This window comes from Rhinoderma darwinii (assembly GCF_050947455.1).
Source record: "Rhinoderma darwinii isolate aRhiDar2 chromosome 2 unlocalized genomic scaffold, aRhiDar2.hap1 SUPER_2_unloc_56, whole genome shotgun sequence".
Classification (NCBI taxonomy): Eukaryota; Metazoa; Chordata; class Amphibia; order Anura; family Rhinodermatidae; genus Rhinoderma; species Rhinoderma darwinii.
In genome coordinates, this window is record NW_027461725.1 from 1452850 (window position 1) to 1471161 (window position 18312).

General features: G+C 41.0%; 15 pseudogenes; all 15 read right to left on the reverse strand.

Moving 5' to 3' along the window:
* Positions 1–498: 498 nt before the first annotated feature.
* Positions 499–617, reverse strand: LOC142681459 (5S ribosomal RNA; annotated as a pseudogene).
* Positions 618–1242: 625 nt separating this feature from the next.
* On the reverse strand, positions 1243–1361 carry LOC142681138 (5S ribosomal RNA; annotated as a pseudogene).
* A 439-nt stretch (positions 1362–1800) lies between these two features.
* Positions 1801–1919, reverse strand: LOC142680245 (5S ribosomal RNA; annotated as a pseudogene).
* Positions 1920–1986: 67 nt separating this feature from the next.
* Positions 1987–2105, reverse strand: LOC142681089 (5S ribosomal RNA; annotated as a pseudogene).
* Positions 2106–2172: 67 nt separating this feature from the next.
* On the reverse strand, positions 2173–2291 carry LOC142680284 (5S ribosomal RNA; annotated as a pseudogene).
* A 5438-nt stretch (positions 2292–7729) lies between these two features.
* On the reverse strand, positions 7730–7848 carry LOC142680186 (5S ribosomal RNA; annotated as a pseudogene).
* A 67-nt stretch (positions 7849–7915) lies between these two features.
* On the reverse strand, positions 7916–8034 carry LOC142680334 (5S ribosomal RNA; annotated as a pseudogene).
* A 250-nt stretch (positions 8035–8284) lies between these two features.
* LOC142680128 (5S ribosomal RNA) lies at positions 8285–8403 on the reverse strand (annotated as a pseudogene).
* Positions 8404–8653: 250 nt separating this feature from the next.
* Positions 8654–8772, reverse strand: LOC142680326 (5S ribosomal RNA; annotated as a pseudogene).
* A 440-nt stretch (positions 8773–9212) lies between these two features.
* LOC142680130 (5S ribosomal RNA) lies at positions 9213–9331 on the reverse strand (annotated as a pseudogene).
* Positions 9332–9584: 253 nt separating this feature from the next.
* Positions 9585–9703, reverse strand: LOC142680231 (5S ribosomal RNA; annotated as a pseudogene).
* A 67-nt stretch (positions 9704–9770) lies between these two features.
* LOC142680132 (5S ribosomal RNA) lies at positions 9771–9889 on the reverse strand (annotated as a pseudogene).
* Positions 9890–13714: 3825 nt separating this feature from the next.
* On the reverse strand, positions 13715–13833 carry LOC142681410 (5S ribosomal RNA; annotated as a pseudogene).
* Positions 13834–14272: 439 nt separating this feature from the next.
* Positions 14273–14391, reverse strand: LOC142680297 (5S ribosomal RNA; annotated as a pseudogene).
* A 67-nt stretch (positions 14392–14458) lies between these two features.
* LOC142680113 (5S ribosomal RNA) lies at positions 14459–14577 on the reverse strand (annotated as a pseudogene).
* Positions 14578–18312: the final 3735 nt, after the last annotated feature.

Below are 18312 nucleotides of genomic sequence, written 5' to 3' on the forward strand. Positions count from 1 at the left end.
TCTTTTGGATTCCTGGCCCCACTGCTGCTTGCTCCAGCCTGCTTCTGCCGTGCTTCTGCCTTGCTGCTGTTCTGCTTAACCCGCTTTGCTTTGCCTCCGGCTTGCTTCCTCCTCCGTGCTCACTTGGGTATACTCCACATCATCCTGGTCCTGACAACTGGTCCTGACAACTCTTCACTGCTCCGTTTCCTCGCGGCGTTCCGTGGGCTACTGCCCCTTCCCTTGCGTGTTCCCTGTTTGTTCTCCCGTGCACTTAGACATCTATTATTATTTTTAATCGATTGTGAAACAAATTCTAAACGACATAATAAAAAGTCAACTGCACCACGGATTCCCAGATAGTCTCCCACACAGATAACAGCAAGGCCTTAAGCTGTGTAACTTCTGCGATCTGACGAGAGCAGGCACATTCAGCTTAGAATGGCCATTGACGTTAAATGTTTAATCCATAGTCCTATTTAATCTATTGTGAAACAAAATCGAAACGACATAATAAAAAGTCAACCGCACCACGGATTCCCAGACAGTCTCCCACACTGGTACTAGCGAGGACTTAAGCTGTGTAACTTCTGCGATCTGACGAGAGCAGGCACATTCAGCTTAGAATGGCCATAGACATTAAATGCTTTAATCCATAGTCCTTTTTAATCGATTGTGAAACAAAATCTAAACGACATAATAAAAAGTCAACCGCACCACGGATTTCCAGACAGTCTCTCACACTCGTACTAGCGAGGTGTTAAAGTGTTATTCATCTGCGATTTGATGAGAAAAGGCACATTTCAGCTAAGAATCGCCATTAACTTTTAAAGCTTTAGTCTATTATTATTTTTAATCAATTGTCAAACAAATTCTAAACGACATAATAAAAAGTCAACCGCACCACGGATTCCCAGACAGTCTCCCACACTGGTACTAGCGATGCCTTAAGCTGTGTAACTTCTGCAACCTGACGAGAGGAGGCACATTCAGCTTAGAAAGGCCATTGACAATAAATGCTTTAATCCATAGTCCATTTTAATCGATTGTGAAACAAATCTAAACGACATAATAAAAAGGCAACTGCACCACGGATTCCCAGACAGTCTCCCACACTGGTATTAGCTAGGCCTTAAGCTGTGTAACTTCTGCGATCTGGCGAGAGCAGGCACATTCAGCTCAGAATGGCCTTTGACGTTAAATGCTTTAATCCATAGTCCTTTTTAATCTATTGTGAAACAAAATCGAAACGACATAATAAAAAGTCAACCGCACCACGGATTCCCAGACAGTCTCCCACACTGGTACTAGCGAGGCCTTAAGCTGTGTAACTTCTGCGATCTGACGAGAGCAGGCACATTCAGCTTAGAATGGCCATAGACATTAAATGCTTTAATCCATAGTCCTTTTTAATCGATTGTGAAACAAAATCTAAACGACATAATAAAAAGTCAACCGCACCACGGATTTCCAGACAGTCTCCCACACTGGTACTAGCGAGGTGTTAAAGTGTTATTTATCTGCGATTTGATGAGAAAAGGCACATTTCAGCTAAGAATCGCCATTAACTTTTAAAGCTTTAGTCTATTATTATTTTTAATCAATTGTGAAACAGATTCTAAACGACATAATAAAAAGTCAACCGCACCACGGATTCCCAGACAGTCTCCCACACTGGTACTAGCGAGGCCTTAAGCTGTGTAACTTCTGCAACCTGACGAGAGGAGGCACATTCAGCTTGGAATGGCCATTGACAATAAATGCTTTAATCCATAGTCCATTTTAATCGATTGTGAAACAAATCTAAACGACATAATAAAAAGGCAAATGCACCACGGATTCCCAGACAGTCTCCCACACTTGTATTAGCGAGGCCTTAAGCTGTGTAACTTCTGCGATCTGACGAGAGCAGGCACATTCAGCTCAGGATGGCCTTTGCCATTAAATGCTTTAATCCATAGTCCTTTTTAATCTATTGTGAAACAAAATCTAAACGACATAATAAAAAGTCAACAGCACCACGGATTCCCAGACAGTCTCCCACACTGGTACTAGCAAGGCCTTAAGCTGTGTAAGTTCTGCGATCTGACGAGAGCAGGCACATTCAGCTTAGAATGGCCATTGACATTAAATGCTTTAATCCATAGTCCTTTTTAATCGATTGTGAAACAAAATCTAAACGACATAATAAAAAGGCAACTGCACCACGGATTCCCAGACAGTCTCCCACACTGGTACGAGCGAGGCCTTAAGCTGTGTAACTTCTGCGATCTGACGAGAGCAGGCACATTGAGCTTAGAATGGCCATTGACATTAAATGCTTTAATCCATAGTCCTATTTAATCGATTGTGAAACAAAATCTAAACGACATAATAAAAAGTCAACCGCACCACGGATTCCCAGACAGTCTCCCACACTGGTACTAGCGAGGTGTTAAAGTGTTATTCATTTGCAATTTGACGAGAAAAGACACATTTCAGCTAAGAATGGCCATTAACTTTTAAAGCTTTAGTCTATTATTATTTTTAATCGATTGTGAAACAAATTCTAAACGACATAATAGAAAGGCAACCGCACCACGGATACCCAGACAGTCTGCCACAATGGTACTAGCGAGGCCTTAAGCTGTGTAACTTCTGCGATCTGACGAGAGCAGGGACATTCAGCTTAGAATGGCCATTGACATTAAATGCTTTAATCCATAGTCCATTTTAATCGATTGTGAAACAAAATCTAAACGACATAATAAAAAGTCAACCGCACCACGGATTCCCAGACAGTCTCCCACACTGGTACTAGCGAGGTCTTAAGCTGTGTAACTTCTCCGATCTGACGAGAGCAGGGACAGTCAGCTTAGAACAGCCATTGCCATTAAATGCTTTCATCCATAGTCCATTTTAATCGATTGTGAAACAAAATCTAAACGACATAATAAAAAGTCAACCACACCACGGATTCCCAGACAGTCTCCCACACTGGTACTAGCGAGGCCTTAACCCCTTAACGCTCCAGGACATACTATTATGTCATGGTAAGTGCATCGTTCGCGCTCCATGACATAATAGTATGTCATGGAGTAAACACGGCGCCGTTCGCGCGGGGCGCGTTCATGAGCTGTGATAGCTGCTGTTTCCGACAGCAGACTATCACTGCTCAATGTGCCGGGACCGATCGCGGAGCTCCCCCGCCGATAAACCCCTCAGAAGCCGCGTTCAATAGCGATCGCGGCTTCTTAGGGGTTAATCCGCCATCGCCGGCCTGCTACACGATAGCGGCCGGCGATGGTGACTATGGCAACCGGACACCAAACAATGGCGTTCGGCTATGCCATAGACGGAAGCCTAGTGGGTCCTGACAACGTCGGGACCCACTATGCTTGCTGTCAGTGAGTAGCTGACAGTTCTAATACACTGCACTACCCATGTAGTGCAGTGTATTAGAATAGCGATCAGGGCCTCCTGCCCTCAAGTCTCCTAGTGGGATAAAGTTAAAAAAAAGTTTAAAAAAGTTGTGTAAAAATAAGAAAATAAAAGTTTTAAAAGTATTAAAAGTAAAAATCCCCCTTTTTCCCTTATCAGTCATTTATTATTAATAAAAATATATAAACAAACAAATAAACTATACATAATTGGTATCGCCGCGTCCGTAACGGCCTGAACTACAAAATTATTTTGTTATTTATCCCGCACGGTGAACGCCGTAAAAAAAAATAATGATAAACCGTACCACAATAACAATTGTTTGGTCACTTCACCTCCCAAAAAATTGAATAAAAAGAGATCAAAAAGTCGCATGTACCGAAAAATGGTACTGATCGAAACTACAGTTCGTTACGCAAAAAATAAGTCCTCGCACGGCTTTATTGATTGTAAAATAAAAACGTTATGGCTCTTAGAATAAGGAACACAAAAAGTGAATGATTGTTTACAAAACGTATTTTATTGTGCAAACGCCATAAGACATAAAAAAAAACTATAAACATCTGGTATCGCCGTAATCGTATCGCCACGCAGAATAAAGTGAACGTGTCATTTATAGCGCACGGTGAACGCTGTAAAAAAAATAGAATAAAAAAACAATAGTAGAATTGCTGTTTTTTAGTCACCACGCCACCTAAAAATAGAATAAAAACTGATCAAAAAGCCACATGCATGACATGAAAACTGCAATGGATTCCTCAAGGGGTCTAGTTTCCAAATTGGGGTCACTTTTGGGGGGTTTCCAATGTTTTGGCACCACAAGACCTCTTCAAACCGGACATGGTGCCTAATAAAAAAGAGGCCTCAAAATCCTCTAGGTGCTCCTTTGCTTCGGAGGCCGGTGCTTCAGTCCATTACTGCCCGAGGGCCACATGTGGGATATTTCTAAAAACTGCAGAATCTGGGCAATAAGTATCGAGTTGCGTTTCTGTCATAAATACTTTTGTGTTATAAAAAAAATGGTATAAAGAGGATTTTCTGACAAAAAAAAAGTAAATGTCACCTCTACTTTGCTCTAAATTTCTGTGAAACACCTAAAGGGTTCATAAACTTTCTAAATGCTGTTGTGAATACTTTGAGGGGTCTAGTTTCTAAAATGGGGTTTTTGATAGGGGTTTCTAATATATGGGCCCCTCAAAGCAACTTCAGAACTGAACTGGAACCTAAAAAAATAAATAAATGAGGCAATACTTCGCTTCTTACATTATACTGATAATGAGCCGTGCCCACCCCGAGATGACCCCAGTTTTGACCGTTTGTATAAACGGAGACCCCTATTAGACCGTTTCAGTGCCCGGTTTTCCCAATCATACACCCCCGAGAAGTGTATTTCTATTGATGAGTCCCTGGTACATTTTAAAGGGAGGGTTCAATTCCGCAAGTACCTACCGGGTAAGAGGGCAAGGTATGGCGTGAAGATGTATAAGCTGTGCGAGAGTGCATCAGGGTATAACTACAGGTTAAGGATATATAAAGGAAAGGCCACCCCCAAACCAGACTGCATCCTGGACTACAATAGGTACATGGGAGGGATGGACTTGTCAAATCAAGTCCTGAAGCCCTACAGCGCCATGCGGTGTGGTATAAGAAGCTGGCCGGGCACATCATACAGATGGCTTTGTACAATGCGTACGTGCTACGTCGATGTGCAGGCCAGAGGGGAACTTTCCTGGAATTTCAAGATCTAATCTTTAGGGACCAGGAAGGGGGGGCACCCAGTACTTCTGGAAGCGAGGCCACACGCATCATACCAGGGCAACACTTTCCAGGAGAAGTTCCCCAAACCGGTGGAAAGGGAAAGAGTCAAAAGAGGTGCAGAGTCTGCTATAAGAGGGGGATAAGGAAGAACACAATATACCAATGTGACACGTGTCCCGAAAAACCAGGGCTCTGTATAAAAGATTGTTTTAAAATGTATCATACATCCCTTGATTTTTAATTTACCCTGATGCACTCCGCACAGCTTACCCCCCTCATCTTTCCCTTCTGAGCCCTGCCATATGCCCAGGCAGCTGATAACAGCCAAATGTAGGGTATTGCCGTACCCAGGAGAACCTACATTACAATTTAAGGGGTGTATATCTCCGGTGGCGCATGCTGGGCACAATATATTGGACACTGAAATGGCATATATATATATAGAAAATTGCAAATCTCACACTGCACCATCTGCTGCGCATTATCTTTTACACAGTACCTGTGGGGTCAAAATGCTCACTACACCTCTAGATGAATGTCTTAAGGGGTGTAGTTTTTAAAATGGGGTCACTTCTCGGGGGTTTCAACTGTACTGGTACCTCTGGGGCTTCTGCATACATGACTTAGCACCAGAAAAGCTCCAGTAGGCCAAATGGTGGTCCTTTCCTTCTGAGCCCTCCCATGGGTATGTTGTTCCTTGTGAAAATAAGAAATTTTGATAAAAAATGACATCTTATTGGAAAAAATATCATTTTTTTCATTTCACAGCCCAATTCAAATAGGTGCTGTGAAAAAACTGTGCGGTCAAAATGATAACAAAAACCATAAATGAATTCCTTGAGGGGTGTAGTTTCCAAAATGGGGTCACTTCTGGTGGGTTTCCATTGCTTTGATACCTCTTGTGCTCTGCAAATGCGACATGGCACCCGAAAACCAATCCAGCAAAATCTGGACTCCAACAAACACATAGCGCTCCTTTCCTTCTGAGCCCTCCCATGGGCCCAAACGGCAGTTTGTCACCACAAATGGGGCATTGCCACACTAAGGACAAATTGGGCAACAAAATGGGGTATGTTGTTCCCTGTGAAAATAAGAAATTTTGATCAAAAATGACATCTTATTGGAAAAAATATCATTTTTTTCATTTCACAGCCCAATTCAAATAGGTGCTGTGAAAAAACTGTGTGGTCAAAATGATAACAAAAACCATAAATTAATTCCTTGAGGGGTTTAGTTTCCAAAATGGGGTCACTTCTGGTGGGTTTCCATTGCTTTGATACCTCTGGGGCTCTGCAAATGCGACATGGCACCCGAAAACCAATCCAGCAAAATCTGGACTCCAACAAACACATAGCGCTCCTTTCCTTCTGAGCCCTCCCATGGGCCCAAACGGCAGTTTATCACCACAATTGGGGTATTGCCACACTAAGGACAAATTGGGCAACAAAATGGGGAATGTTGTTCCCTGTGAAAGTAAGAAATTTTGATCAAAAATGACATCTTATTGGAAAAAATATCATTTTTTTCATTTCACAGCCCAATTCAAATAGGTGCTGTGAAAAAACTGTGCGGTCAAAATGATAACAAAAACAATAAATTAATTCCTTGAGGGGTGTAATTTCCAAAATGGGGTCACTTCTGGTGGGTTTCCATTGTTTTGATACATCAACACCTCTTCAAACCTGGCATGCTGCCTAAAATATATTCTAATAAAAAAGAGGCCTCAAAATGCACTAGGTGCTTCTTTGCTTCTAGGGCTTGTGTTTTAGTCCACAAGCGCAGTAGGGCCACATGTGGGACATTTCTAAAAACTGCAGAATCTGGACAATACATATTTAGTAGTATTTCTCTGGTAAAACCTTCTCTGTTACAGAAAAAAAATTAATAAAATTGAAATTTGCAAATTTCATTTCCACTTTGCTTTAATTCCTGTGAAATGCCTGAAGGGTTAAAAAACTTTCTATATGCTGTTTTGAATACTTTGAGGGGTCTAGTTTTTAAAATGGGGTGTTTTATGGGGGTTTCTAATACATAGGCCCCTCAAATCCACTTCAGAACTGAACTGGTACCTTCAAAAAAAGGCTTTTGAAATTTTCTTAAGAATATGAGAAATTGCTGTTTATGTTCTAAGCCTTGTAACGTCCAAGAAAAATAAAATAATGTTCAAAAAACGATGCCAATCTAAAGTAGACATATGGGAAATGTGAACTAGTAACTATTTTGGGTGGTATAACCGTCTGTTTTTCAAGCAGATGCATTTAAATTCTGAAAAATGCTATTTTTTGTCAATTTTCTCGAAATTTTGCAATTTTTCACAAATAAAGACTGAAAATATCGACCAAATTTTACCACGAACATGAAGCCCAAAGTGTCACGAGAAAACAGTCTCAGAATCGCTTGGATAGGTTTAAGCATTCCGACGTTATTACCACATAAAGTGAAATATGTCAGATTTGAAAAATGGCCTCTGAGCCTTAAGGCCCAAACTAGGCTGCGTCCTTAAGGGGTTAAAGCTTTAGTCTATTTTTATTTTTAAACGATTGTGAAACAAATTCTAAACAACATAATAAAAAGTCAACCGCACCACGGCTTCCCAGACAGTCTCCCACACTGGTACTAGCGAGGCCTTAAGCTGTGTAACTTCTGCGATCTGACGAGAGCATGGACATTCAGCTTAGAATGGCCATTGATATTAAATGCTTTAATCCATAGTCCTTTTTTATCGATTGTGAAACAAAATCTAAACGACATAATAAAAAGTCAACTGCACCACGGATTCCCAGACAGTCTCCCACACTGGTACTAGCGAGGCCTTAAGCTGTGTAACTTCTGTGATCTGACGAGAGCAGCCACATTCAGCTTAGAATTGCCATTGACAATAAATGCTTTAATCCATAGTCCATTTTAATCGATTGTGAAACAAATCTAAACGACATAAAAAGTCAACCGCACCACAAATTCCCAGACAGTCTCCCACACTGGTACTAGCGAGGTGTTAAAGTGTTATTCATCTGCAATTTGACGAGAAAAGGCACATTTCAGCTAATTATGGCCATTAACTTTTAAAGCTTTAGTTTATTATTATTTTTAATCGATTGTGAAACAAATTCGAAACGACATAATATAAAGTCAACCGCACCACGGATTCCCAGACAGTTTCCCACACTGGTACTAGCGAGGCCTTAAGCTGTGTAACTTCTGCGATCTGACGAGAGCAGGCACATTCAGCTTACAATGGCCATTGACAATAAATGCTTTAATCCATAGTCCATTTTAATTGATTGTGAAACAAATCTAAACGACATAAAAAGTCAACCGCACCACAAATTCCCAGACAGTCTCCCACACTGGTACTAGCGAGGCCTTAAAGTGTTATATATCTGCGATTTGATGAGAAAAGGCACATTTAAGCTTAGAATGGCTATTAACTTTTAAAGCTTTAGTCTATTATTATTTTTAATCGATTGTGAAACAAATTCTAAACGACATAATAAAAAGTCAACCGCACCACGGATACCCAGACAGTCTCCCACACTGGTACTAGCGAGGCCTTAAGCTGTGTAACTTCTGCAATCTGACGAGAGCAGGCACATTCAGCTTAGAACGGCCATTGACATTAAATCTTTTAATCCATAGTCCATTTTAATCGATTGTGAAACAAAATCTAAACGACATAATAAAAAGGCAGCTGCACCACGTTTTCCCAGACAGTCTCCCACACTGGTACTAGCGAAGGCTTAAGCTGTGTAACTTCTGCGATCTGACGAGAGCAGCCACATTCAGCTTAGAATTGCCATTGACGTTAAATGCTTTAATCCATAGTCCTATTTAATCTATTGTGAAACAAAATCTAAACGACATAATAAAAAGTCAACAGCACCACGGATTCCCAGACAGTCTCCCACACTGGTACTAGCGAGGTGTTAAAGTGTTATTCATCTGCAATTTGACGAGAAAAGGCACATTTCAGCTAAGAATGGCCATTAACTTTTAAAGCTTTAGTTTATTATTATTTTTAATCGATTGTGAAACAAATTCGAAACAACATAATATAAAGTCAACCGCACCACGGATTCCCAGACAGTTTCCCACACTGGTACTAGCGAGGCCTTAAGCTGTGTAACTTCTGCGATCTGACGAGAGCAGGCACATTCAGCTTACAATGGCCATTGACAATAAATGCTTTAATCCATAGTCCATTTTAATCGATTGTGAAACAAATTCTAAACGACATAATAAAAAGTCAACCGCACCACGGATACCCAGACAGTCTCCCACACTGGTACTAGCGAGGCCTTAAGCTGTGTAACTTCTGTGATCTGACGAGAGCAGCCACATTCAGCTTAGAATGGTCATTGACGTTAAATGCTTTAATCCATAGTCCTATTTAATCTATTGTGAAACAAAATCTAAACGACATAATAAAAAGTCAACTACACCACGGATTCCCAGACAGTCTCCCACACTGGTACTAGCGAGGCCTTAAGCTGTGTAACTTCTGTGATCTGACGAGAGCAGCCACATTCAGCTTAGAATGGTCATTGACGTTAAATGCTTTAATCCATAGTCCTATTTAATCTATTGTGAAACAAAATCTAAACGACATAATAAAAAGTCAACCGCACCACGGATTCCCAGACAGTCTCCCACACTGGTCCTAGCGAGGCCTTAAGCTGTGTAACTTCTGCGATCTGACGAGAGCAGGCATATTCAGCTTAGAATGGCCATTGACATTTAACCCCTTCCCGACATTTGCCGTACATGTACGTCATGGAAAGCATTGACTTCCCGCATCTTGCCGTACATGTACGCCGAATGTTTGGGACCGGCTCAGAAGCTGAGCTGGTGCCATCATCACCGGATCTCAGCTGTATCTTATAGCTGAGATCCGGCTGTAACGGCGGGGACCGAAATTAGCTTCGATCCCCGCCATTAACCCCTTAAGTGCAGCGCTCAAACGCGATCGCTGCACTTAAGGTGTTTGTAGCTCATCGGAACCCCAGTAATAAAATTGCCGGGGTTCCGGTGGCTGCAATGGCAACCGGAGGCCTAATACTGGCCTCCCGGTCTGCCTAGCACCGAAGCCGGTCAAGATCCGCTGGGCGGCGGAGCCTGATCGGCTTCCGTAGCTGCCGGCAAGATGGCGCCGGGTCAGGAGCTGATCCGGCGTCATCAGCGGTGGAAGTCAGCTGTACTGTACAGCTGACATCCACCTGTAACGCCAGGAACCGGAGCTAGCTCCGATCCCTGCCATTAACCCCTTCGATGCAGCAATCGAAAGCGATTGCTGCATCGTAGCGGTTACTAGCAGATCGCCAGCCCTGACAGTCAATCAGGACTGGCGACTGCTGTTATGGCAACAGGAGACACAATGGTCTCCTGCTCTGCCATTACGGAAGCCGATTTAGGCCCCGCCGGGAGGCGAAGCCTAGTCGGCTTGCTGTCAGTGAATGACTGACAGATCTAATACATTGCACTACATAGGTAGTGCAATGTATTAGAAAAAAAAAAATCTGACCGTTGGACCTTCAAGTCCCCTAGTGGGACTTGAGAAAAAGTGTAAAAAAAGTATAAAAAAGTGTAAAAAAAAGTGCAAATAATAAAAGTTTGAAAACAATAAAAGTTTCAAGTAATCAAATAAAACACAATCCCCCTTTTACTCTTATCAAGTCCTTTATTATTGAAAAATAATAATAAACCATATGTATTTGGTATCGCCGCGACCGTAACGACCTGAGGTATCAAAATATTATATTATTTATTGCACGCGGTGAACAGCGTAAAAAAAAACGTAAAAAACGTTACCAGAGTTTCTGTTTTTTAGTCACTTTGCCCTACAAATGTTAGAATAAAAAGTGATCAAAAAGTCGCACGTATCCAAAAATGGTACCTATAAAAACGATAGCTCGTCCCGCAAAAAACAAGCCCTCATACACCTCCGTCGACAAAAAAATGAAAAAGTTATGGTTCTCACAACTTGGCGACAGAAAAAATACATTCTTTTTGCAAAAGTAATTTTAATGTGCAAAAAGTTGTAAAACATAAAAAAGTGCTATAAATTAGGTATCGCCGGAATCGTACTGACCCGCAGAATAAAGTTAACATGTAATTTATAACCGAAAAAATCTGTGTCAGAATTGCGTTTTTTTGTTTACCTGGCATCCCAAAAAATAGGATAAAAGGTGATCAAAATGTCACATGTACCCCAAAATGGTACCAATAATAACTACAGCTCGTCCCACAACAAACCAGCCCTCATACCACTACATCTATGAAAAAATAAAATTATTTATGGCTCCAATAAGTCAGGAAATAAAAAAATATGCAGTTGTGCCCGAGGGGAACATTTCTTCTGTTTGAAGAGGCGATTTATCAAGGACCTAAAATTAGGGAACCAGGAAGGGGAGGGCCCAAACATATCCGCTGGAAGCGACGGTGCCCGTATTATACCAGGACAACACTTCCTAGCAAAATTCCCCAAACTACAAAGGTGCGGAGTATGGACCAAAAGGGGCATAAGAAAGGACGCCATATATCAGTGCGACACCGGCCTGTGCAGAAATGATTGTGTCACAGCGTAACACAAATCTATGGATAATTTTATTGTTTATTTTACCCCATTATTATACCCCCTGACTATGCCCCTTATATACTCCGCCCGGCTTACATATGCCCTACATTATAAACGGAAACACCAGTAAGACTCCAAACAAAACTACTACCAAGCAAAATTCACGCTCCAAAAGCCAAATGGCGTTTCCTCCCATCTGAACCCTACAGCGTGCACAAACAGCAGTTTCCTTCCACATATATGGCACTGTCATACCCGGGAGAACCCTTTTAGCAATTTTTGGGGTGTGTGTCTCCAGTGGCATAAGCTGGGCACGACATATTTGCCACTGAATGGCATATCTAGGGAAAAATATAAATTTTTAATTTGCACCATCCACAGCGCATTCATTTATGGAAAAGACCTGTGGGGTGAAAATGCTCACTACACCCCTTAATAAATGCCTTGAGGGGTGCAGTTTCCATAATGGGGTCACTTCCCAGGGGTTTATTTTTATTATTTCACATCTGAGCCTCTGCAGTTGTGAACCAATACTTTGTAAATCGCCAAATTAGGCCTCAATTTTACATGGTACGCTTTCACTCCTGAGCCTGGTCGACTGTCCAGGCAAGAGATTAGGGCCACATGTAGGGTGTTTCTAAAACCAGGAAACCCAGCATAATAATTAGAGAGCTGTCTTGTTATGGTGGCACAAGCCGGGCACCACATATTGTCCACATATCTGTGGAAAAAATCCCATTTTCACTCTGCAACATCGAGTTCACACTAATTTCTACAAAACATCTGCAGGGTTAACATGCTCACTACACCCCTAGGTAAATGCATTGAGGGGTGTAGTTTCCAAAATTGGGTCACTTCTGGGGGGTTTCCACTGTTTTGGGCCCACAGGCGCCCAGAAACCAATCCAGCAACATCTGCACTCCAAATGGCGGTCCTTCCCTTCTGAGCCCTGCCGTTTGCCCAAACAGCAGTTTATGACCACATATGGGGTATTGCCGTACTCGGGAGAAATTGCTTTACAAATGTTGGGTTCTTTTTTTTCCTTTATTTGTTGCGAAAATGAAAAAATTTGCGCTAAAGCTACGTCTTATTGAAGAAAAAGGATTTTATTTTCACTGCCCAATTCTAATAAATTCTATGAAACATCTGTGGGGTCAAAATGCTCACTACGCCCCTAGATGAATTCCTCAAGAGGTGTAGTTTCCTAAATGGTGTCACTTTTTGGGTGTTTTCATTGTTTTTTCCCCTCAGGGGCTTTGCAAATGTGACATGGCCGCCGCAAACCATTCCTGCTCAATGTGATCTCCAAAAGCCAAATAGCGCTCTTTCCCTTCTAAGCCAAGCCGTGTCTCCAAACAGCCGTTTATTACCACATGTGGGGCATTGTTTTACTCGGGAGAAATTGCTTTACAAATTTTGTGGTGCTTTTTCTCCTTCAGTCCTTCTGGAAATTAGTAAAAATAAGCTAAACCTACATTTTCTTTGAAAAAATGTTGATTTTTATTTTCAGGGCCTACTTCCAATAATTTCTGCAAAAAACCTGTTGGGTCAAAACGCTCACTATACCCCTAGATAATTTCCTCAATGGGTGTAGTTTCCAAAATGGGGTCACTTGTGGGGGTTTTCCACTGTTTTGTCCCCTCAGGGGCTTTGTAAATGTGACATGGCCTCCGCAAACCATTCCTGCTAAACTTGAGCTCCAAAAGCCAAATAGCGCTCTTTCACTTCTCAGCCTTGCCTTGTCTCCAAACAACCGTTTATTACCACATGTGGGGTATTGTTTTACTCGGGAGAAATTGCTTTACAAATTTTACGGTGCTTTTTCTCCTTTAGTGCTTGTGGAAATCAGAAAAAAAATCGCTAAACCTACATTTTCTTTGAAGAAATGTTGATTTTAATTTTCACGGCCTACTTCCAATAATTTCTGTAAAAAAACCTGTGCGGTCAAAATCGATTGTGAAACAAATTCTAAACGACATAATAAAAAGTCAACAGCACCACGGATTCCCAGACAGTCTCCCACACCGGTACTAGCGAGGCCTTAAGCTGTGTAACTTCTGCGATCTGACGAGAGCAGGCACATTCAGCTTAGAATGGCCATTGACATTAAATGTTTTAATCCATAGTCCATTTTAATCTATTGATAAACAAAATCTAAACGACATAATAAAAAGTCAACCGCACAACGGATTCCCAGACAGTCTCTCACACTCGTACTAGCGAGGCCTTAAAGTGTTATATATCTGTGATTTGACGAGAAAAGGCACATTTCAGCTAAGAATGGTCATTAACTTTTAAAGCTTTGGTTTATTATTATTTTTAATCGATTGTGAAACTAATTCTAAACGACATAATAAAAAGTCAACCGCACCACGGATTCCCAGACAATCTCCCGCACTGGTACTAGCAAGGCCTTAAGCTGTGTAACTTCTGCAATGTAACAAGAGCAGGCACATTCAGCTTAGAATGGCCATTGCCAATAAATGCTTTAATCCATAGTCCATTTTAATCGATTGTGAAACAAATCTAAACGACATAATAAAAAGTCAACCGCACCACAGATTCCCAGACAGTCTCCCACACTGGTAATAGCGAGGCCTTAAGCTGTGTAACTTCTGCGATCTGACGAGGGCAGGCACATTCAGCTTAGAATGGCCATTGACGTTAAATGTTTTAATCCATAGTCCTATTTAATCTATTGTGAAGCAAAATCTAAACGACATAATAAAAAGTCAACCGCACCACGGATTCCCAGACAGTCTCCCACACTGGTAATAGCGAGGCCTTAAGCTGTGTAACTTCTGCGATCTGACGAGAGCAGGAACATTCAGCTTAGAATTGCCATTGACGTTAAAAGTTTTTATCCATAGTCCTATTTAATCTATTGTGAAACAAAATCTAAACGACATAATAAAAAGGCAACCGCACCACGTTTTCCCAGAGAGTCTCCCACACTGGTACTAGCGAGGACTTAAAGGGGTTGTCCCAAGTTGATAAATGGTGCTAGTTAGCTCCCCCATGTAAAAATAAGAAGAATTCTAATTACCTGTCCGTCGTCCAGCGATGTCGTTTTCTTGATATCGTTGATTGAAGTTGCGGTCGGTCCCTCTTTGTATCCTGCTCGTTGCCTAGGTTCCCGGCCACCGCTATTTACCTTTAGCGGTGGCCGCGCATGCGTAATGACATCCTCTGCGTCCGGAGCAGAGGATGTCATTTACTCATGAACGCGCATCTCGGCGCATCTCGGCGCATGCGCAGGAGATGCAAGGAGATGAAGTGGAAGGCACCCGTCGCGAGAAGTCTGCGCTCCGCTAAAGGTAAGTGTGTGTGTGTGTGTGTGTGTGTGTGTGTGTGTCTCTGTCTGTGTTTGTGTATATATGGGTGTGTTTGTGTATATGTGTGTGTTTATGTGTGAGTGTATATATGGGTGTATTTGTGTGTATATGTTTGTGTATATTTTTGTGTTTGTGTATATTTGTGTGTGTGTATATATGGGTGTGTTTGTGTATATGTTTGTGTGTGTGTGTGTGTTTTTGTATATGTGTGGGTTTGTGTATGTGTTTGTGTATATATGGGTGTGTTTGTGTACATATGTTTGTGTGTATATGTTTGTGTGTATATGTGTGTGTGCTTTTTTGGTGTGTTTATGTGTGTGTGTTTGTGTATATATGGGTGTGTTTGTGTATATGTGTGTGTGTATATATGGGTGTGTTTGTGTATATATGTATATGTTTGTGTATATGTGGGTTTGTTTGTGTACATGTGTTTGTGTATATGTTTGTGTGTATATGTGTGTTTGTGTATATGTTTGTGTGTGTATGTGTGTGTGTGTTTGTGTATGTGGGTGTGTTTGTGCATATGTTTGTGTGTATATGTTTGTGTGTTTTTGTATATGTATATGTGTGTGTATATGTGTGTGTTTGTGTATATATGGGTGTGTTTGTGCATATGTGTATATGTATGCATATGTGTGTGTGTGTGTTTGTGTATATATGGGTGTGTTTGTGCATATGTGTATAGGTTTGTGTGTATATGTTTGTGTGTGTTTTTGTATACGTGTGTGTTTGTGTATATATGTGTGTGTGTGTATATATGTTTGTGTATATATGGGTGTGTTTGTGTACATGTGTTTGTGTATATGTGTGTGTGTATATGTGTGTGTGTATATGTGTGTGTGTGTATATGTGTTTATGTGTGTGTTTGTGTAATATATGGGTGTGTGTTTATATGTGTTTGTGTATATGTTTGTGTGTGGTTGTTTGTGTGTGTGTAGGTGAGTATAAGTATCGGTATTGTTCACATTGCTAACTTTTTTTTAATGTTGTTGCAGATTTTGATGTACCGATTGGACTACGTCTTTCGATTCGTTGGACTACTGCGTAGATCTACGTTTTTTGAAAATTTTAATAAAATGGTTAACGAGGGTTTTGTTGGGGATTTCTTATTTCAATAAAAAAAAATTGTCTTTGTGTTTTTTTTTCAAACTTTATTAGTGCCTAGATAATGGTAGTTGGCTGATTGACAGCGTCCATTATTAAGGCGGTACTTAGTGTTAGCCAGTGCAGAGGCTAGCACTAACCACCCATTATTACCCCGGTACCCACCACCACCAGGGGTGCCGGGAAGAGCTTGGTACGATCCAGTACCCGACCATCTGTTGTGATGGTCGGGTACTGGGGCGGCCGTAGGCTGGTATGAGGCTGGGAAGGGCCAAAAACAGTGGACCTTCCCACCCTTGTAATGCTAGGCTGCTGCTGCTGTGTTGTATCGGGCTGGTTATAAAAATGGGGGGGACCCCCACGTCGTTTTTTTGTAAAATTTAACAATAGACGTAGGGTCACCCACATTTTTAATAACCAGCCATATACAAGGCCGCAGCAGCCTGGCATTACACGGGTGGGAGGGGCCACTGGTTTAGTACATTCCCAGGCTAATAACACTGTGTTTGTGGCTGGTTATGATAAATTGGGTGGAACCCCATGTCTTTTTAATAAAAATAATAAATAAATAATTAAAAAAAATGACGTGGGGTCCCCCCCATTTTTATAACCAGCCCGATACAACACAGCAGCAGCAGCCTAGCATTACAAGGGTGGGAAGGTCCACTGTTTTTGGCCCTTCCCAGCCTCATAATACCAGCCTGCGGCCGCCCCAGTACCCGACCATCACAACAGATGGTCGGGTACTGGATCGTACCCAGCTCTTCCCGGCACCCCTGGTGGTGGTGGGTACCGGGGTAATAATGGTGTTTAGTGTTAGCCTCTGTACCGGCTAACACTAAGCCTCCCCTTAGTAATGGACCTTGTCACTCAGACAGCGGCCATTACTAAAGTGATAGTAATAAAACTTGAAAAGAAAAGACAAAGATATAGATAAAATATTTTATTGAAATAAAGCACCCCCAACACAACCCTCATTAACCATTTTATTGATGAAAAAAAAAGCGTCATCTAAGTAGTCCTCGAAACCGACGTAGTCCAAACACCAAACCTGTAAAAAATCAAAAATATAAAAAAAAAAATGAAATAAAACATGTCGTAGGCTTACTTTCACTTTCATGTGTGATACTGACTGTTATACCATGTATAGAAGCCTGCGGCAAAGTTGGCTTAGATACAGGGTGCCAGCAGACAGTATCATACATGGCCATACAGACATATATACAAACAAACATACATACATACATGCAAACATACATGCACGTATACACATACAAACATGACAACATACATACATGAAAACATACATACAAACATACATACATGCAAACATACCTACATGAAAACACATACATGAAAACATACAAACATACAAACATGACAACATACATACATACATGCAAACATACATGCACATATACACATACAAACATGACAACATACATACATGAAAACACATACATGAAAACACAAACATGACAACATACATACAAGAAAACATACATACAAGAAAACATACATACATGCAAACATACATACATGAAAACATACATACATGAAAACATACATGCAAACATACATGCACATATACACATACATGCACATACAAACATACATACAAGCAAACATACATACAAGCAAACATACAAGCAAACATACATACATGCAAACATACATACATACAAGCAAGCAAGCATACATACATACATACATACATACAAGCAAACATACATACAAGCAAACATACATGCACATATACACATACATGCACATATACACATACAAACATGCAAACATACATACATACAAGCAAACATACATACAAGCAAACATACATACATACATGCAAACATACATACAAGCAAACATACATACAAGCAAACATACATACATGCAAACATACATACATACATACATACAAGCAAACATACATACCTACAAGCAAACATACATACAAGCAAACATACATACATACAAGCAAACATACATACAAGCAAACATACATACATGCAAACATACATACATACAAGCAAGCATACATACATACATACAAGCAAAAATACATGCACATATACACATACATGCACATATACACATACAAATATGCAAACATACATACAAGCAAACACACATACAAGCAAACAT